This window comes from Carassius gibelio, chromosome B2, assembly GCF_023724105.1.
Source record: "Carassius gibelio isolate Cgi1373 ecotype wild population from Czech Republic chromosome B2, carGib1.2-hapl.c, whole genome shotgun sequence".
NCBI lineage: Eukaryota > Metazoa > Chordata > Actinopteri > Cypriniformes > Cyprinidae > Carassius > Carassius gibelio.
In genome coordinates, this window is record NC_068397.1 from 20,216,355 (window position 1) to 20,239,304 (window position 22,950).

Consider the following 22,950-nt stretch of genomic DNA (forward strand, 5'->3'; position numbering starts at 1 on the left):
GTGAAATATGACACATAGGGGAGAGAGAGGTAGTGCTGCTTTTTTGTGAGAGCTGATAAGAACACAATCAGGGCATTGACACCCAGATTCATAGTGTTTAGCCTAGCCATTAGCCCTCATTTAACCCGCTATGACATCCAGATAAAGTAACAGTGGCCCAAGAGATACTGTCAGCTGTGAATAGGGACTTTAATCATGTATCCGTTTACCCTGAATAGTTTTTTGAGCTGTACCGGTACAAAACATCAGGCTTTGTCATACAGTATAAAAAGCAAATAACTAATTGTATTAATTCTAAGGTTACCAATTTAATGTTCATTCACAACAGTAAGTTTTATATAAATATATAGACTGAAGCCTGAAGTGATAACTGCTGAAATTCACAGGATTAATTTTTTAAAATGTACTACAGTAAGTTATTTTAAATATTTATAACATAACATAAATACAGTGTTGTTTACTGAATTTACGATCAAATAAATGCAGTTTTTGTGAGCATTGTTTTCTTACTTTAAACACATGCTCATACACAATTATTAACATAGACACTCACACACACATATAATTTGTTCTATTAATTTGATTAATTTCAGTGAAACGTAATTAATTCGATTCAAATATGCATTCAATTTATAGCCTGTTTTTTGCATTGATGTTTTGAGTCAATGTGTGTAGGATCACTGTTATTGTGGCTTAACAGTTAGTGCATGTGTGTTGATATGTTATGCATTGGTGCTTGTGTAGGCCATCCAGGTTTGAATACAGCTCACAACATCTCTCAGCTATTTTGTCCTTTTTCTCCCCATCTCTTTCTGTCCTTCCTCTACTAAACTGTGTTGAGCACTGCCTGATGCAAATCCAAGGGCGGCCCCATTTTTTTTTAGCATCAGTATCAGAGCCTGCACCAACCAGGTCAGTCAATTAATTTCCAACAAATTAAAAAAAAATAATAAGTAAAACAGTACCTTAGCTTTTCTCAGCCATGCATCACTGTCTGTAATGCTGCTTCTTCTGAGAGAGATAGAACAAGAGAGAGACTAGAGGAACAGATGAAAACATGAGCTACGAGTGTGGCGACTATCAGCGTGCATGGATATGAACACACACACACACATTCACATTGATGTCAGAAGGGAGGTATGGAGCCAAATGCTTAGAAGACACACACTGGAAATGGGAGTGTGTTCCAGTTAATTGGGTGACCCCTGGGGCCAGGCTAGTGATTCTCCCTCGTGGACATTAATATTGCATGAACCGTTCAAAGCTGCGGTGTCACCGTGTGTCTCTCTTGCCGTGCCACCCTTCAACCAACCGCCCTGTCCAACGCCACCCCTCCCACTGCTACTGACACACACCCTTCCATCCGTAGCCCTACGCACGTGGACCCCGGCCTTCATTTTCAAAGCATTTCCCACATGCTAGTCTAGACTAGTCTGAGTTAGCACAACAAAGCCATCCTCTCATTTTACAGCTCAACGCTGGCCTGAGCATCATGGCAGGAGAGGAAAGCCTGTCACAAGCATGGCTAATAAAACGTTTTGGGGTGCCCATCTATTTGACGCTCTATAAAAATGTTTTTTTATTTATTTGTGTTTTCTGTCTTTCAGACATTTTGTAGCTCTTTGAAACTCCCAGCTCTATAACTCCAGTGTTATCCCAGCTCTGGACGGTGAGTGTTTCATGGTTGATCATCCTAGATTTATCTGCAAATATAGTGAGGTGAAATGTACTGTCCCTTCAGATGGCAAGTTGTTTTACCGGGATTTACTCTCTGTTAAGAAGAGTTATGTACACTTTGCATTTTATACCTCTAGTCATGGAAACAAAGCTGCTTTCCTCAGAGTTCTGAAGGGCTTTGTGAATCCACCTATCAATCTTAGCGCCAGCGCACAAATTCACTCTGGTACTAAGGGCTGGAGAAATGTGCTCTGCTTTTTAACATTTTGCCACAAATGCACATGCTTGTTCACAGTGTGTCACACATACACTTTTGAGTCTCGAAACACAGATGTGCCATTCAGAATTAAATTGGTAATGATTTTTGTGTTATGGCTCAGATGACATAAAATTGCAATTGAAATTTTATTATAAAGTACAACTAAAATTAATTATATATATACATGTGTGTGTATATATATATATATATATATATATATATATATATATATATATATACATGTGTGTGTATATATATATATATATATATATATATATATATATATATATATATTTTTTTTTTTTAATGTTGGCTAAACAAATATTTGTTTAGAAGTTTTTAACAAGTTTTTGATGTTTGAGGATTCATTGGATGGATGGATAGAAAGATTGATAGAAATGCCACCTGTAGAAATCTATATTTCGAAATATTTAATATATTAACATTTTGGTATAATGTTTGGTACATTTTTGGTTGTTAGTTAACTGCAGTCATTTATAGTTGCACTATTTATTATTGTGTATAATTATATATGAAACTATGTTTGTTTAAACATTTCTAAAAAAAAAAATAAGATTAACTCAATTTTGTTTTGGACACTAGGGACTTTTTTTTAGAATTTTAATTTTTGGATAAACTATCCCTTTAAGAAGTTTCATCATATTTCATTATATTTAATCATTCAGTTTGTAGAATGTTTAATTTCCCATAATGCATTACTCGTGTTTCTGTGTTGCAAGTCTTGTCATACCAATTCAGCTTCCTGTGGGGTGTGGTCAATTCAGTTCAAATTCATAAACTGAAATTAATTTCTGAATTTTGTCCAACCCTGATTCACCCACATCTGCTTTGACCTTTGGTATTTAACAGGCAGAGGTCAGGAACCACATATAATGGAGGGGTGCTGCCGGTGCTGATCTGCGGTGGCCTGAAGCGAGGCATATGTCTCCTAACAGCAGACGACAGATACAGGTGTCAGTATCCAGGGTTTATTCCCTATGCTCATGGGCTACAACCAGAACATCTAACTCCACCCCACATGCTTGTACATCCTTATATCACTCCCTCCGTTTACCACTTCTGATGGTTTTATGCTTCATTCCTCTGTTTAATTTTCCTGTTTCTCTTAGATTTTTTCTTTGTCCATCTCGCCGACCCCCCCCACCCCTTCCCTTTCCTTCCCTCCGTCCCCTCACCCTCCTCTTCTCTTCCGCCTGCAGGCTGCGAGGATGCCAAGACCCATGCTAATCATGGGTGACACATCATTGAGGGGAGCGGGCTGTTTGCTGTCAGCAGTGTTTTTGGTTCATAATTATTTCACGAGTGTCACGTCAGTGTCAGGCTCTGGGCGAGCGGAGAGAGACAGCCGGCCTGCGGAGAGGAAGAGTGGGTGGAGGGGGGAGTGTCACAAGACCTCACTGTTAGCCACTTTCTGCCCAACACCTCCACTGCTCAACTGCCTGCACTTAGAGAGAAAGAAAGAGAGCAAGATGAGAGGAAAAGAGAGACGACTTTCAGTGTACACTTTGAACTTGATAGGTCACATTCACTGTGTTCACACATCACATATTTGTTCTAACTGTGCACATAAGTTTTCACATAAAAGTCATTGTTTATCACTGATTACACTTAATTACACTAACATACCAAAGCCTGGATTTTTTTTTTTTTGTAAGAAATCTCATTATGTTCACCAAGCCTGCTTTTATTTTGATCAGACTAAAAATAAACAGTAACACTGGAATATTTTGTTAGTTTTTTAAATGGAATTTATGCCTGTGATGGCAAAGCTGAATTTTAGAAGGCATTATTCTAGTTTAACATGATCCTTCAGAAAATATTCAAATGAGCTGATATTTCTTACTATTATCAGTTGAAATGATCTAAAGATAAATGTATATAATATATTAAATTATTTATATTTATTTTTTATATTGATAAAATGTTGTTAGTGCACTTTTTATTTATTAATTTTTTTTCAATCTCATATATTAAAAAGGGGATCAATTATTGCAGTGAGTTGAACTCAAGAATTAGATCAGCCAGATTCTTAAATTAATCATTCAGACCAAAGTTGTGTACTTGATCAACTGTTCCATTCCCTGACAAATCAGATTTTGCTACCATGGAAGTTATACTTATTACCTGTACATACATTATACCATTTTTTAAGCTTGACAGACCCAGTATATTTTCAGTATATGTTTAAACATGTTGTGCTCCACAGAGATAAAGTCATACAGATATGGAATGACATGACACAAAGTGAGTATATTATTATTGTGTGCTTTAAGAATAGCAAAACATTTAGAAATGTTTTAAGTAGATTTTTTAAAAATGTTGGAATAACTATAACTTTGTAATTTATATATAGATTTTATCAGAAGTCTCTTCTGACCATAACACCTTCAGACCCAACGCCCACCTTTTTTTTAAAAAATGCACTACAAACACACCAATGAAGTGGAGAAAGAAAAGAAGCAGCGGCAAAAAAGCAAGTGAAGACAAACCCCAGCTGATGGTTAGGACAAAGATGGCAGGTATACGGTGCATCCAGTGGAAATGAGGAAGAACAAAGGGGAAGAGGAGGAGGAGGTTTTGCACCCTGTTTTTTCAGCCCTCTCTCTGGTGTCACACACGTCACAGGCTGAGGAGGAGGGAAGCAATCAATGATTTAAACAATAATGCAGCTCTCTGTATTCCCTGTCACACTCTCGCCTGCTTGCCGCTTCGAGGACTGTCACACACTGTCTCCGCCTCGACAGCTTATCTCCGGCATGCTGCTACTCCATCTTGTAGCTGTCCGCCGGTGTCCTCACTGACTCTCTCCAATCCCTTTCTCCCTCTCCCTCTCGTTCTTCCTACCTCGCGTTCTCTCTCCCTTTCCGACTGTGTTACTCACATGATGCCTTCACTCCTGGTTAATACACTGTGTCCCTATCTCACGCTGTCGCTCCATTCCCTCTCGCGCTCCTTGTGGAGTGGCAGGGCCGGCAGCCCGGCACAGTTTTAATGGATTGTTTTCAGAAGGTAAATGTGGAAGTTCTTTGGCTGATGCAGCTGGCCTTCTGTAAGACGTACATACTAAGAAGGCCGAGAAGACAAGTGGACAGGAACTCTCTCTCTCTTTCTTTTCCACTGTCCCCGTACCCATTTCCTTCTGCCTTTTCACACACTGCGGCTCTAGCTTAAGGTATCAGCTTAAATTAAACCAACTGGACAAACAAATTACATCTGTCACCTCTGGTTTGCATGGACTTGACAGGAATTCAATGAAGGCTGCCGTGTTTGTTTGGTGGAGTCCTAATCACACTTCAGTGATGGCTGCTCCAATCAAGCACTTGGATAACAGACTTGCTCTTCCACTGCTAAAGTTCAAATGTTACACTGAGAACCGGTCTGTAACCTATGTGTGGAAAACATAGGAGCTTTTGTGAATCGATGTCGCAATAGCGAAGCTGTGGCCAGACGTGTGGCGGCGTGTCTCCGGGGAGCGCTAATCTCGGCGTCATCAGTCATGACGCTGAAGTACGGCTGAGCTAGGGGTGAAGGGTCAAGCCCATCGGCCTGCTGACATCCCATCCCTGCAGCTCCCAGCATGCAGCTAGTTTAAGGCTATCGGTGGGACAGTTGGAGTGAGAGCAGCTCATTATGGGCTTTTGACTGCAGACGCCGGAACCACTGGGAGCAGATGTGCAGAATAACGCAGAAGCTGCAGCAGGCCCGTAATGGAGCCGAGATGCTGAGCGCAGGTGATACATGTCCTGTGAACTCAGGGGGTGTAAGACGGTATTGGAAGCCCACCGCTGCTGCTCCAGAGATCTGCCCAGATCACAGGCTTCTTTTTAATACGACCCCCACACGACAGGGAAGCCCAAAACCTGGCTCTAATTGGCACGCTCATTCATTTCCCATTCAGATTGTTGTTTCGCTGCAATTCTGTTCTTTTTCTCACAGATCTGAAATAGTTGGACCTCAATGTATCCAGCCCAGTTTTTCTCTCCATTGCTGATAACGAATTGAAGAATTTGGCATCAGTCAGCTAGGGTGTAGGATGGACCTGTCATGGCCGCTGTGAGCCATAATAACATGCTGGGCTGGCAGGTGCAACAGATCGTCTCTCTTTAATCTCTCACAAAACAGACCGAATCCTCTCTGCAATTGTACCACCCTATTCTGCAGGTCATAGGTCAAAAGGTTACCACTTTATAAAAATAATTGTTTTAGCATTGCCTGTCTTTGACGTGTGCTGATCATCTCCTTTATTTAAACGTAATGGAATGATAAATACCGAATTTGCTTTCAGCTTGAATGGGATTGGGAACATTAGACAAAAGAGCCGTTTAAACTGGATTAAAACAAAGATGGAGTAGAATGCGGTTGAAGCAGTTAGAATTGATTATTGAAGAATGGTAATAGGTGATCAATAGTTAATATGCAATTTTATGCTTTAATAAGGGGCATTAATAACGTGGAAGAAAGGTGTGTGTGTCAGTGTTAATGAAGCTCAATGACCTGCATTGACTGCCCTGTTCAGCCATTTCTTACCCAGAGATCCTCTTTAAAACCACTGCTTCCTACTTTCTAGGGTCAAGCTATGTTTACACATCTAGCGCTGCAGATGCCCTCTTTAAAAATACATGAACAATAAACATCCCTTTTCTTCCCTGTCTTTATCCCTCAGATGCTCCTTCATTCATGGTGTCCAGCTCCATTTGCCCTTATTTGATGAGGCCAGTTAAACGGTGGGAGAGGAAATGGAAATTTGGGACAAAGCCCACTGTTTTTCCAGGGGGACTAATATGTTGCGGGTCAACATCAAGGCTTGGTTCACAGCACTGTCTCTATCTCAGGCCGTTGGACCCATGGTGCAGTGCCTGATAACGGTCCCCCATGACGCAGCTCCATAATAAAGCCCATTTTGACCCACTCATCCTGTGCTAAATGGATATATGGACAGAAGTCCAGGTTTTGTTTACACAGTGGTTAATGTGACCGTCACACTATCATTCATTAGCTGGGAGGTTGTTTACATATTTGAATGCCATTTTTGGATGGAAGCACACAATAGTGAAAAAAAAAATCACTGGAATTTTTTTTTCATACTATTTCTGAACTGAATTGTCCGACATTATGTTGCTCCGAGATATGACTCAATGGCTAGCAATAATGAAATTCATCTGATCATTTTGTTTACGCTCTTAACCTCAATTAACGGAATACATTTATAAAATGGCGGTCATTTCCATTTCACAGAAATTTTGGAAGGGACCGTTTTGTTCACCCAATCTAATGGTGACATAATTGCAACTTGCTTATTTTTTGATATTCCAACACAGCTATTGTCTGCATTCAAAATTTGAATTGAATCATCTAGATGGCATACACATGTTAAAGTTTATTGTTCCCCGAATCATTTAGATGTTTCCTAATTGTACAGATACATTGAATTAGGCTGTTATATTCGTGCCTGTGAAGTTACAAAAATATAAAACAACTGACAATTTGTTTAAATATTCAAAGTAACTTAAAACATTTATTCTGTTCAAAGCTTTCCTTTAGGACTAATTAAACCCAAATTTAAATAACTTTAGGTTTGTTCAATGTGACATTACACAGAAGTGACAAAATGAGATACAATTGCATCATTAAACAAACGAGCCCTGAGGATTACAGCAAAAACACTAGCACAAGGACAAACCCTTAAACAGGACATCCATCAATCTAACAGGATCAATTTTCCAAAGGTCTCTGGATCAGGGATAAAGGAACGAGGGGTTAATCTCCAGAAATCATGTTCTTATTAATAACAATTTTTCAAATATCTAAAGCCTGTGAAAGAGTAACTAAAAAACTAATCAAAAGTGATGGCAGATCCTGCTTTTTTTTTTCTTCAAAATGCAACTATAAAATCTTGGTTGCTTTGAGTGTTGGCTCATGTTCATGTGGGCTTGTTTTTTGATCTACTAATATTTCTGGACACGATTTTCTTTCAATGCGATTTCCTTATGGCCACGATCAACAAATTATATGCCGCCACTGAATCATAAGAACCCCTTGCTTTGTACGTCAAACTAAGAAAGCAAGAGCATCTGATATTTCTGGAACAATTCAATGTGCAATTACTGTTAATTTGTCCTGACGAAATCATGTGAAAGCACTTGTCTGCTGAACTTAACGCTGTATGAGAATATTCATGTCTTTGACTTTCCACACTTAGAAGATAATTATTGTTATTACCATCACGGTTGAGATCACTCCACAAGGACATGTCAAGACAGTTAAAATCCACACAAGCATACGCGCGCTACACAACACAGCAAAGCGCAAAATGTCTCGTTATCACCTTCAAAATGATTATCAATTATGTCCTAGCGTGTTTCCCGCCGAGAACACAATGTTTTATTAGTATAATTACTCCCCCTCTGCTGTCGTTTAGATTAATATATTTATAACCCGTGCAACTTTATTGATTTTACCATAAGGCTGCATCATTTCTGCACCATAAACAGATCCGGGCTTTCTAAACAGAACAACAGGGTTTAGTGTAAAACACAACCGTGTTGACAGGATGTATGATTAGCTGTCCAGGGGTTTGAAAGGGCCGCATGGCAGACATAAAAGACAAGCTTTTCCTTTCAGAAGCAAATAAAGGGACACAAAGTGGACATCACATTGAATCATGCTCAAAGTCAGAGGTGGCGGCTTGGCGTGTCGTTGACCAATCTCACTCGCTCTGAGCGCACTTATAATCCTACAGGAAACCACTGGAGCTGATGTGACATATATGCTGGACGCACACAAACACAAAGGCCCTTATTTCACTCTTGGATGTGGTTAAGAGAGATATAAGAGGGCTGGAAATTCACTCTTCGATGTCGCACCCAGCCACGTTTTTAGACTTATTATTACAGACTGTTATTCAAACAGAGTTATTCAAGGACGGCCCTGTGTATGAGTACAGCCTCGACACCCCTTGCAAGGGACCTTAAAGCATTTGAGACAGCCATCTGATAAGGCAATTATTGTAATATATGGTCTTGATTTGATTCATATTAGCCTCACATGATTTACTGTGCACAGTCTGCAGAAGAGCTAAGATCCAGACAGCATGTCCCATGCCAGAGTTGATTTAAATGTCTATCTATGGAGTATATCCCAGAGTACTGGGCTTGTTGGTGCTGGGGCGGCACCATAAACAACGATCTAAAGTGGCAGTTGATAATCTAAATTCAAAGTGATGGCAATCCAAAAAAGTGTCTTGTCAGATAAAGCATCTGTTTTTGCTCTTTTAACTCAGAGCCTCTGATGATGTTCATTGTCGGAGTATGTGAGTTTGGGCTTTAGTTTTCTTTTTTGCATTCGTAATCATTTATATATTTGGATTACCACATTACATAAATTGTATTTAGATTTTAGTCAACAACAGAATGATAATAATGACAACAAACTTCATTCGTTATCCAACAGGGTTGACTCAGATGTACATTGCACTGTCATATAAATTATTTATGGAAGGGTGAATTTATGGCCCTGTCTGGGCAGGCTGCTAAATCTGAATGGCCAAATATTGAGATTTTAGCGCTATGCTTTTAAATCACCCCTTGATTTGTCTCTGCTTGTTTGTCAGTGGCTTTGTGCTTCAGGTCATGAGTGGCATTTGCTTGTGTGGTCCCTAATTGCTGAGTCCAAGTCAGACAGATGAGTGTTGAAGCCTGGCACTGAGAATAGAATTGGTGTGTGTGTGTGTGTGTGTGTGTGTGCGTGTGTGTGTGTGTGTAAGACAGAGAGAGAGAGATGATAACACCCCTGATAAAATATTGTTACCAGTACAAGAACATAGAGTGCTATAGATTATAACTATATAATAAGATATGAATAGACTCACTGGATCCCTTCAGACCCTTTATCAAGGGTATAATATAATATAATATAATATAATATAAAATAATATAATATAATATAATATAATATAATATAATATAATATAATATAATATAATATAATATAATATAATACAATATAATATAATATAAAAGTTATGATATAAAATGTATAAAAATAATATAACTTGATGATTTAAATTGAAAAATATAAAATGTTATAACTTAAACAAAAAACAGAACTAGTCAAATAGCTTTTACATTTCAGCTACATAGAAAAAAAATACATTTTAGTTTAAATAAAGACCTTTTTTTACAAGAAAATACTATTTCTGTTTTCTACTTCAAAATTTCACAATCAATTCAATGTGCTACTTGCCTTTTTTATTATTTGTACAAATTTACTAGCAATTTTGGTAACACTTGACTTGAAAGTAAAATGTATGGGTAATGCATTATAAAGGGTTATTAAAGGCTAAAATTGTTTATAATGTGCGTTTTAATACATTATATCTGTTATAATGTATTACCATGTAATAACAATTAGTCATGAGATTGTACAATGCATTATACGGTACAATACAAGGCATAATTAATGCATTAAAACTACTTTTTAATGCGTTGCACGTAAAAGCTTCAAGTAAGGTGTTACCGCAATTTCTAAGTAAATCCTACACCGAACTATTTTCAGTGTGATATTATAGAGATCACAGCCAGTCCTGAATGGAAATATATGAACTTGGTGTCTTTTTAATAAACAGTCATCTGATGTAAATTTGTGATTGTGACATCAGCTGGCTTTTTTCATTGACAATCAGAGCAACGTCACTTATTTCCTTCATTCAATGGCCAGACCGAATGTTCAGTTTCTTAACAACGCTGGGCTGTATCATTTCCCAACTAATGGAGCAGCAAATGGGATAACAAGGCCCTCTAGATTTGTAGGCTGTCTCTGAAATTAGCACATTTACGAGCTCTGTCTAAATTAAACAAATCATTGATTTTATGTAGGGGAGTTATAGCACCATATTCTGGAGCGGAGTCTCTGAGAAACTTGAGAGCAATCGGGTTTCCCTGCTTGCGTTGTCTCACTTTCCCTTCATTCCTGATGCTGTTTCCTGTTAAGAGAGAAGAGAAACAATCTCTCACCCCCCAGGTACTCGATGCCACACCACCAAGAGGAAACAAAGCCTCCGCTCCTCAAACGAGCGAAAGCTGCGTGTCCCCCTGTTGGAGTGTGACACACGCCGGGCCTTGCCTTTAGTTAAATATGAAAGCGCCGAGCGTGTATGCGTGCGTGTGTGTGTGTATTTGGAGAGAGTGACTGCCAGGACTCACAGAATCAGCTGCAGAACCATTTTTAGAGCTCTCGTTTCCTTTTCTCTCCCCGTCGCCTTTGATCATGTAGCACTGTCTACAGTATGAATGCTTACGCGCTCGCTCTCCCCCTCTGTCTTCCACTCTCTCTGTTCTTTTGTGTGTGTTTGTGCATATGTGTATAGAGTCGTCGCAATAGATCCATTGAGAGTGATGGGTGTCCTCGGGTTCAGATTTAGATAAGAAGAGAGGCCTTGTGTAATTTTGGTAAAAAAAAAAGAAAAAAAGCCAAGCTGCCCATATCAGTTTTCTTGGTGGGGTGAATCTTCTTCTTGACACCTAGAGTACAGGAAATGGTTGACAAGAGAAATTTAATGACTTGTTTTTTTTTTTTGTAGGAATCTCAGTGTGACATATTCATCTGCCATTTCTATCTTCTAATTAAATTTTTAAAGGGCAAGTTCACCCCCCCTCCCAAAAATAAATAAATAAATAAATAAATAATAAAAACAAATAAAAAAGAAGATATTTTTAGAAATATCTTAATGTTTTTTGTTAATATAATGAAAGACAAAAAATAAAATATTAAATATCTTCTTTTATCTTTGAAAGAAGAAAGCCATACAGGTTTGAAACAACATAAAGGTGAGTAAATGATATCAGAATTGTCTTTTTTCGTGAACTATACCTTTAAATTTCATAATTTCATTTCATATTAGGCTAAAACATCTAATTTCTGAATCCTGTTTATACTTGTATTTACTGAAGGGTGTTTAAAGCGATAGTTCACCCAAAAGTGAAAAATTATATTTTTAAAATGTTTTCGTTAATATAATGAAAGTAAATAAAAATTGGACCATAGTGTTCTTTGAAATATCTTATTTTGTGTTTCACAAAAATCTGTCAGTCATATAAGTTTGGAACGACGTGAGGGTGAGTAAATGACGACAGAATTTTCATTTTTGAGTGAACTATCTCTTTAATTTTCATATCAGACTGGGGGTAACATGTTTGTTTTTGTCAGGTGAAAAGAAAAGTGATCCTTAGTTCTGATTGGTTTTCATTCATATTGTAACTGTCAGTCATTTCTACAGCAGCCCCATTTCGCTTGTCCATTACATCTCCTTTTTTAAAAATATTTTTAAAAAGTAATCTACTCACGGAGACAGGCTCAGTGACAACAGCGTAATCTTCGGTTACAGTCCAGGAATACAGCATTTAATTTACCAGCTCTTAGCATGAGCACTTCCAAGTGCTAAGTGACAGAAATGAATAGCCATCTGAAGCACATGGCTGACATATGCTAATGAGGAATCTGTGCCGAGGCCCCATTGTGCGGGACATCTCGCTATAGGTCCTCTGGTACCCGTTTCACTGAGAAAACAGTTGTAAAGGTAATAATTAAGACCTGACTGGTGTGTTGAAGAGATGTCTCTGTTATTACTGCGACCATCCTGCCTCAACACGGGTCCCTCAATTATCACTGTGCTCTGCATTAAAGGGACATCTGAGAAGTCAAAATCACTCAACATTAAATGAACGTGTGATGTTTAACTTCCATTTTGAACGGTGATGATTTTTACCCCTCTTCTGTGTTCACATGGACGTGGAAAGAATGACAAACGAGCCCTGAAAGCAGTAAAAAGAGCACTTATCAGGCCAGATTAACAACATTAAGTATATATATATATTTTTAAAACACTTGATTAAGCTATTAATATCTTTTTATCTAAGTTCAAACATTTTCTGCATTGGTCACTAAAAGAAGGATGCCAAATAGAAAGCGGATCATTTACACTCGGATGAAGCTCTCTCAACTTTTATATCGACTGAAGTGTAGATTTATAAATGTCCCAGCTTTGCTGTGTAATGGATTCAATCAAGTCATAGTAATATGTTTTGTTATTTGATACAGTCCAGAGAGAATGTAAAATAATTTTCAATCGAATCAAGAGCTCTGGAAATGGAGGAGAGGATTTGTGCTTAAGCCTGGTAAAAAGAGCTGTCATCAAAGCACTTCACCAATTCACACCAGTCCATTTAGAGACATGTTAAGAGACTGAGGCCTGAAATTTGATTTTGAATGGAAAGGGACCTTGGACATGGATGGGCTTTTTCCTCCCCTGTTTCACTGATGCTTTAACGGAGGTCATTAGCAATACAAGAGAGTGCTAATGTAATGCAGTAATGCACATATGTATGGCTACTGCCCTCCCATCACCCCAACATTGCAGTCCCTCCTATTACTATGGTCTGGGAACACACACAACAAACTTGCTTTACTGACTTCTTATAATTTTTTTTTAATAAAATACCATATTATTAACAAAGCGAGACTTTTGTAAACGTGCCCTTTACATGAGCTCTCTCTACTCTAAGTTTAAACAAAGTGTAATTACAGCTCTGTCCAGCAGGTGGATTTCTGCGTAGTGTCAAATCATAGGAGTCTGTTACTGTTTGAACGTTTACTAATGTACTGTCATTTAGTTTAAGTAAAACTGTAGAAATAATATTACAGTAGCTTATATATGTTCGTTTTCATTTTGTTTAATTAAAAAAACGCATGGTTTCCGTTTTTTTATTTTATTTTTTTTAGCAAATGTTATCGAGGAATTGGTCGTACTTATTCAACTTCAGTAGGAGGCATGTGCAAAAATAAGCAACAAGTAGTCTAGAATTACTTTTTACAGCATGTAAAAACACTTATATGGACTAAAAATAGCTGAAGATAAACTCGCGAGCAACCCGGCGCGCGCGATGGGACGCTGCACACTTACCTATTTCTGAAAAGACCTGGCGCATTGTTGAAACTTCTTTTGTTTTGCCTTGGACTTCATTTTCCAGGTCTTCTAAATTGTGAGGAGAGACGATAATTCATTCCGTGCTTACAAAACAGCCACTGAGATCCCCCACGGGAGCGTGGAGAAGGGGGGTCAGGGTCCTCAGCGCGCGAGGAGGAGAGAATGAATGTCAGTCAATGAGCGAACCTGGCGCTGAGCGGCAGCACTGCACCTCCAACACTGTTTCCACCTCTGAGCAAATCTCTGCCTATCGTCTCTGCTTTGCTACTGAACGCAGACTCGTTCTCATCGGTACATGCGACTGATACAACTCTCAACGCAAGACACGACCCGGGAAACTGTCTGACGCGCGGCGACCGTCTCGCGTTCTTTCCTCGAGGTGCGACTCTGCTTTGCTTCGCGGTGATCTTCGCTCGCCTGTTTCGAAAAGTTTCAGTTGTGGGGATAAAAGGACTGCTAAATCTTCCAAGGGATTTTTTTAAACAACGTAAGTGCTCTGAATGTCTTGACAGAGATAGTTCTTATGATCCAGTGGGAAAGCGTCTTCTGTTTCTGTGTAGAAATCTAGTTTTATCTGACTGTTTAATGAGTGACCTCGAGTCTGATTTAACGCGCCCTAACGTGGCTGTGTCTTGCTCCGGGATAGCACGGCATTTGTTATTGTTGTTGTTTGCTTTTTGTTGTGTGGAAATTGAGTTAAGGTGATGATGCGCAACTTTATTATTTCATATCAATAGATCTCCTATCAGATACCATGTTTCGCTCGCGCGTAATGGCTTGATTGCGGCTATAATTTTGGCTCTTTATGGCTTTTCTTGTGGAAGTGTTACTGATCTCCTAAAACATTTCAGCAGCTATCTTTGCTTTAACTTTAACATCAGTCCCTGGTGTTAAAGTTTGCTGAAACTGACCTCTTGTTAACTGACTGGAATGCCATACTTCTCAGAATGTGAGAAACACGTATTACGCTTAAAATATGTCTACATATCGTTGACAAATAAATCATTATGATCCTAAACAATCTGGTTTATCACTGCGCAACGTTTCAAAAATGCCGGTTCATATAAACTCTAATTTAATAATTGTTCTCTTGCACAAGCACTTTCTAGTGTCGTGGCAAATTAGGCAGGTCAATGAAATACTAGTGTTTTTGGCTGATGGAGCTAAAGGGGAACTTGTTATAATGATACCCGTAATAATGTGCGCGTGTCTGCGGCCACCCACGAGTAGCTATAACATGTGTGATGTTTTGTGGGTTAACCTTTAATAACTAAACGTTATCAGTGCAGACCGGGCTTTAAAACCAGCTTCTTGTGTAGTTCAGTTACGCTCCCAACAAATTTGTGACTGGTGTAGTGGACGTGAGAACTGCTCCTGTGAGTGAAGATTTTACTATTCCATTTATAGTCCTCTCCATTTATAGTCTGTAATCAGTGCGGGAATTAATGCGCACGAGACCAATGTTGCGGATCATTTATATTTTGTTCTCAAGCCACAATAGACATTTGGCCTGCGCTGCACTCTTTTATTTTTCTTCTCTGTAAGTGCGCATGTGTGTTAATTGAAAAAGAAATATTTAGTGTTAAATTGATCTGTCAACATTGGTTTTTAAATAAGAAAACTATAGGCCTACTCGGAGCAGTTAGTTGGATATCACTTATAACGGGATCGAATCCGTGCAGTAAGGAAACAAGTTGCAAGGAAACACCTGTTTATATGGGTCACTACAATTTGCACATCACATACGGGAGTGTTTCCGCTGTGCTCATGAGTTGTTAATAGAATTTCCAAAGAAAATTCTGGGCAAAGCTCTCAGATTAAGACTTGTAACCTAAGCCTTATTATTTTAAAGTATATTCTCCACAGTGTCATAAAAACATTCTCGCGGTACTTAGATTATTATTATTAGTATTATTTGCAGTTTACAATAATTTGAATAATTCTACTAACGCATCATTTGTAGTCTGTTTTTTTAACAACATAGTTGTTTTAAATTGTATTTTTATTAACAAAAATAAATATTAGAAAAATAAAAACAAGCAAACACAATAAAACACTTGTCTTCAATTCTACAACTTGAAAGGAGCATTTTTGCGTAATAGTTTGTTTACATTGATAGGTTTAATCTATTTAATATTTTCAGTGCTTGTACAAGGCTACGTCTAAACAGCCTGTAATTCTCCTTAGCCTTTTCATTCTTCACAGTCACATCAATTATTTATATTTAGGGTGACAGAATACATTCGTTGTTAAGTAAATGGCCTCATTAATTTAACATATTTCATTTGTGAATTTTCATTTGTTAGATGGAGTTTATTAGCTAATTATTTTGTTCCAGTATTATTTAACGCCTTGAGCAGTAAATATGAAACTATTTTGCACTTTACAACTGTGAATAGCCTATATTGCAATTGACTCGGATTATTATTTATAACTTTATATTTTATATTTACAAAAACAATATCCGGCATTCCCAAATCTATATTAATTTATTTTATTCGTTCTTTATTTTTAAAAGGTTATAGCCTGCAGGACAGGAACGCGCTTTCATTTAGACTGGCTGAATCATTTTTCACTATTACACGCTTAATTTGCTCGATATTTAATTGTAGATTTTTAGTCATAAATCTTTATTATTACACTTAATGTTTCATTTGGCCGAGTTTATGATTACACAGATATTTAAATGGCATTATTTTTTTTATTTTATTTTTTATTTTTTTTAAATCTCGGAAATAGCATTGCATAATGAAATTATGGTCCTAAAGATTACAGTGTCTTTTAAGATGAGTGTGTTAATTGATATTTGTACTGGAGCGAGCAGGGCCAAAATCACTTGAGTATGTTAAATTAGATTAAATGATAAATAGAAGTAATGGACATTGAGATACGGAGCCTTGTGAAATCCACTATACTGACTTCAATGTTCATTTGAATTATTTTTAAATTAATTTTCATTCTAATCATTCATGAATGATTATGCAAAACATCTGTTTGAAATATTTAGATCTCTTAAGTAGTCTAAAATGTATTAGTATGTTTATTTATTTTTTAATCCGTTTGATCAAAATTATGGGGAAAAAGCAAATTAACCGAATTAACTCACTGCACCCTGTTGCGCCCCTGCATCCAAAACTTCAACATCGCATTTCTATTCATTCTGGCTGATTTAAAGTTTAGATCCCATAAACGTGTGAGCTTATTTATTTATTTTCCCTGACTTATTTAACAAAATAGGTAGGTTCGAGTCCCAATGAGACAGGGTGGAAGAAAAGTAGATGCAAAGATGGAAGAGGATGGAAGAAAAGTAGCAGATGATTTATTCGTCAGCGTTTCGATCCGCGTTTTCTGTTCTGTCCTTTTCAGCGCCGATGTCAGTTGCTATTGCTTCTCATTGATCCCGGTGCAAAGTGAGAAGTGAACTAAAATTAATGTCGATTCCAGTGGCCGGATCAATGGCCAGGGTTATTTTAATCTGGATTTGTAGCATTAAAAAAGATCAGGCGCAATCAGACGTTTTCATTCTTGTTAACAATTAGAAGGAGAGGAGAGCATCCTTCCCAAAAGACAACAGCAAGAAGTTCTGCGGCTCTGACTTACAATAATATGTGACTGAGAAAGTCTTTCTGGTTTGGATTCATAAGAAAATTCCACCCGAAACCGCGCACTGAAAGTAAATGAAGCACGCATTTCTTAAATGCAGGCTTGATTGGCCTTTTGTCTATTCCATGTTATCGACAAGCTTGCTGTTTCCCAGCGAATTAAAACTAGAATTAACCCCGTTAACTCATACCCACCCGCCCTCATATGCATGTTTATGTTTTCACGTGCTAATAAACACTTCACCAAAAGCTCATTTGTCATGCAGATGGTGGCATGATATGGTAATTAAAATAATCTACAAATAATACCACAGTTTGAGCACAGGGAAAGGGCTTGGTCCTTAAAGGATTCTTTTGAATTTGTCGAGAAATATTTAAAATGCGAGTGCGTGACAAGCGTTTGGACGGTTGTATAACGATGAAAATAATCAGGTGTAGTCCTTGGATTGCCTAACTTCACCATGTCCCCTTCCATTATGTTTTGAAGCGTGCAGATACGCCTATTCATGTACCTTTTTATTTAGTGCCGAGGCGGAACATTTGAAATTTTATGGTGAGTGAGATACTTTGTTTGTTAGGTAAAGCGCCCCAACCGCAGAAAAGCCTTTGAATAAAATCTGCTGCTGCTCAAAGGTTTTTTTTTTCGTCCTCTTTTACTAGTATGCTGTAACTATATATAGTTTCTTTCTTATTCATAGTTAAGGTATCGTGGCTTTTATTGATGTTTAATTGCTTTTAATGTTTACAGTTTAGTTCAGGGGTGATGTTTTTATCAAGTCTTTTTAACTGATCTTAATTATTTAATTACTAAATTAAATTGATAACTACTACATTAACGCTAATTTAATTGGAATAGATTGCCGCGCATTGACCTTATGATAAACTGTATTTATTTTGTCTCAGTCATTGCAGTGACACTCAACGGGGCGTTGGCTGTGCATGCACTCTTTATTTTGAAGTGCAAAAAAGCATTACAGATTATATATATAAATATATATATATATATATATATATATATATATATATATATATATATATATATATATATATATATATATATATATATTAGTGCAAAACATAAGTCCTGTGTGAATAAATATTAAACTTATGGCAAAGAAACAAAACTGCATGTTAAAGTCATAGAGATTTTTGTTATGAGTCGAGCTGACTGAAGATTCATTGGCTATGCTAGTTTTTGTATTTTGTTCTTTTTTGATTTACCTAGCTGTCCATTATTTAGATGTGAGTTTTAGAGCTGTAGAATAAGTAAATTTTACACCCTCTCTCACAAGGCATTACCAGTGGATCAATAAGAGTCCTATATCTCTCTGCTTGTCTGAATGTTGCTTGGTATCTTCCCACTGAACATTAGTCTAAGAGTGAGACACAGCTCTTCCCACCAGTTTAGAAATGCATATAAATGCCTTTTACATTAGTTATTGGGTTTTATTCTTACAGCAAGAAAATGCATTGATTTTTTTATGCACAAGTTTGTGGAAGGATGAGCAGGAAATTCATTCGGTTTTCTTACTCGGTGGAAAATGCTGTGGAACTGAACTTGGAATAAGAGGCCAACCGTCCTAGTTAAATTAATCTTGTGTTTTATAAGACAGGCCAGCCAACAAGTTCAGGCGGTTTAGTGGCAGACTGCTTTCGCATTGTGCTTTGTTATCTATTATTGACGAGCCCCTGGTTGGTGAACAGTGTGCTCAAACCAGCCGAAATCAAAACAGTGTAAAATCTCCCTTTCTTTTTCTCTCGCTCCTGCTCTGTCTCGGTACACAGTGGCAGGCAGCAGTGGACAGCTGTAAGGGCGGTGAGGTGGGTGGGTGGTTTGGTGTCCCCTCGGCTTCTTTGCAGTCCAGTCCAGGCTCTGAGCGCAGAGGATCCAGACACCTTGCAAATAATCTGGGCTTAGTGAGGAATTAGTTGGCTCAGGTGGGTAGGATGAGACAAACAGTCCATCAGCCCCTGAAATGAATAGGGCAGGCAGGACAGGAAACTTTGAAAATCATTTTGTTCACAATGAATCAATGTTCCCCAGTGCCCGCCGCAAAGCTTTATTTGAAAAGCAAATCCTCACTTATTCTGACAGCTCATGCCGTGTGGCACGTTTTCTTCGGCTAGAGTAAATCGTGCACATTTTGTCTGGGGGGGAAAAAAAGTTGCGAAAGTTTAGAGGCAGGCCCTTGGTATGCTTATGCAGGCGATAAGATCCAATAAAGCAGTGATTGATTACCACTATTTATTGCTGGGTTTTATTGTGTGTCATACACTGTGGGGAATTTATTTGTTGATAGTGAACTGGAGTGTTGAGGCACAGCTTGTACTATCATTATTGATTTAGTTTGCTGTATGTCCAAGTGTCATTATCCCTCACTGCGTTCTTAGTCTGTCATTAAATCTCACTTTCACGTCTTCGGGATGCGGGCTTTCATTTTTTTATGTCTCATACCGCAGCTGCTGCACGTTATTGAATTGTTCCGAGGACGATTTCATATCACGAGGGCTTTGATTCTAATTCAGCAGGATATATGATCTGCGTGGTCCTAAGTTGCAGGCCAGCCGATGGTGAATGACTGTATTTTCAATAATATCGACTGTCCTCTGGTCCAAAAGCTCTTCCTTGTGGAATACTAAGTGAGCCGTCCTCTGCCGAGCAAGTGCGGCCTGGGCGTTCGGCGCGGCACCTTTTACCATCCTCACCGCAAATTTTTAATGCAGCTTTCCTGACTGACAAGCCAAGGGGAGACTGTAGTGGCGTGTTTGTGTCGGTGGCGGCAGCCATTTCGAGTGGATGCTCAAGAAGTCTGTTGTGGATAAACATAAGTTTACCCTCCAGTGTGATTAAAAAACGTAACGAGTGCTAGAGTGCTGCTGAGACCCTTCAGACAAAGGCGTTTGGGAAGTTTTTAAGAGCAAAGTAGTTCAAATGTGCTCCGTACTGCGCCAGTGTCATTTCCTGTGTCGTCGTTTGAGGGCTCTCCATTTTAGCAGCTGCACGCATAACAGCCTTCACACCACATCATATTTTTTGACACCACTGGAAGCTGCTCAGTGAAAGATAAAAAAGCGTGAGAAATCGTTTGCATGGCTTAATTCGGAGCAGCAATTAGCATGAAATCCCTCCGTCGGCCGCATTCTTGTAACTGTTGCCGTTTGTGTCTCCTCACATGGTGTCTAGCTCCGACAGTTTTCAGATGTGTGGGTTTGAATGTGTGCGTTTTCTGAGGGTATTGAATGACAGTGTCTGCCCTGTCCTGTAATAAAATGTAAGAGTGGCACTTTCACGGTTGTCAACAATCTCTAAATATACTGACAGACAGGCAGAGGAGCTGGAGCTGCGGTTTGAGTGACACCCTCCGCCGAAACTTTTGCATTTTCTCTCAGCAGTCAAATTTGACAGTCGTTTGTTGTCGATGAAATTGGATTCATTTGCTCTGCTTCCCAGAGCTGTGCCGACAAAATGTGTCATTGACAACTTCTTATTTGTCTTTGTTGTACCCTTTCTGTTTTCTTACATCACTAACTTTCTGAGAGAGACGCATGGCTCATCACGGCAACCGACACTGCAATATCATAACAATGTAATTTGAAAAGGAAATGCAATGCTAGATTTATGCTGGTTCAATTTAACAATGACAGATTTATTTATTTATTCCCCGGATAATCAATCTCAATTTTTAACTTGTGACAAATATAACACAATGAAACTTAAATGTAAGTTCCTAGGGGAATTAATTATTATTACTATTAAATTAAATTTAAAACTAATAACATGCATTTATTTTTACTTGTTTAATTTAGTCTCACGTAGTTATTTTATGTCAACACCAGCTTTTTTGTTTTGTCATTCAAGTCTGTTTTTTAATCATTCTTGCAATGCAGAGATGAGTTACAATGTTGAGCAATGTTGTAATGGATTTTATTTCGCCTCATTTAAGATGATTTCTTGAATCTTGGATTTTTCGCATGAAGATTGATGGATGGAGGGAAAGAAGCGTGACAAGAGTTGTGGTGGACATTGCGGTCCTGTACCCCCCTTTCGACCTCTCTCTCACTCTCTCGCTGTCTCTGTTTCTCATTCACACACACACACATACACACACACACACACACACACACTCTCTTTGACGTGTCAGTGTGTGTCAGGCTGACTCACTGCTCTCTTTGGTTGCTCTGGGACACTGGGCTCTCAGTTTGTGCATGCTTTTGTGTGTGTGTGTAGCTGGGGCACCAGGCAGACCGGCCGCAGCCACAGAAATGATTAGCACATCTGTACAACACTCAGCCTAGTCATGCCCCCTCTTTCTCTCTCTCTGGTGCACCATTGGGGGGATATCCTGTGTCCTTTTATTGGATTGCCAGTTTCACACTGCCTGACTGCGCTGATGGTAATGATAATAAAATTGAAATATCCAGGTACTTATCACTGTATTACCTTGCTATCAACACCCACCCGCACTCATTTTTTAGAGGTTATCCGAGGGGAGAGATTCGATACAGAGACGAGGCCCTGATGAGTGTGAGAGGGGAAAAAAGAGAGGGGGCTTTCGATATTGGTACATTTTCAAGGTGCTATTTTCCCAGCTAGGCCCGAGTGAGAAGACGGAACGTAATGCGATTCTTGGGCTTCTCGCCAGCATCAAGCGGTGTAGTGTAACCCATTTTCTACAGACAGGAAACGGCACACATTCCCCTGCCATGTATGTGATAATGTAAAGCTCTTTTTACTGGGCCGCAGAGTGTGTGTGTGGAGATCGAGTTTTAAAATTGATTCGAATGAGTGTTCTGGACAGCTGATATCTGTAAAAATGCCCTGATAAATTCCCCAGGAGTTTCTTTGATGCAGTTTGATATTTTGTGTGGCATTTGAAATGGCCTCGCCGTGACACAAGTCTAAAGGCCCATCTATTTGAATTACTCTGAATAAGAGGACCTGCTCTCCAGATGCACAGATTAAATTCTGTTTTCCGTGCACACACGTGACATTTCACAACGTGCATCACTGTTTAAAAATTCACAGCTATTATTATTATTTTTTATGTTTATTAAAGAAGATTCTTATGCTCACCAAGGCTGCATTAAATTTAAAAAAAATATTTTTTTTAATGTTGTGAAATATTATGACAATTTAAAGTAACTGGTTTCTATTTTGCTGTATTTTAAAATGTACAGTAATTTATTCCTGTGATGGCAAAGCTGAATTTTCAACAGTCATTACTTCAGTTTTCAGTGTCACGTGATTCTTAAAAAAAAAAATGTATATGCTGATTTGCTTCTCAACTTACAATTCTTGTTATTATTACTGTTGAAAATATTACTTAATATTTTTGTGTAAACCATGATACATTGTTTCCAGATTTTTTTAAGTTCAAAAGAACAGCATTTATTTGAAATAGGAATCTTTA

At 38.3% G+C, this 22,950-nt stretch overlaps 1 protein-coding gene across 7 annotated transcripts in view; it reads left to right on the plus strand.

Annotated features, from left to right (window-relative positions):
- The first annotated feature begins 14,279 nt into the window (after window positions 1-14,279).
- rnf220a (ring finger protein 220a) overlaps window positions 14,280-22,950 on the plus strand; it is a 122,714-nt gene continuing 114,043 nt past the window's right edge. For all 7 annotated transcript variants that reach the window (XM_052548037.1, XM_052548042.1, XM_052548039.1 and 4 more), the window contains exon 1: window positions 14,280-14,424. The gene's annotated coding sequence lies outside the window, so the exon portion shown is untranslated. The remainder of the gene's footprint in view (window positions 14,425-22,950) is intronic.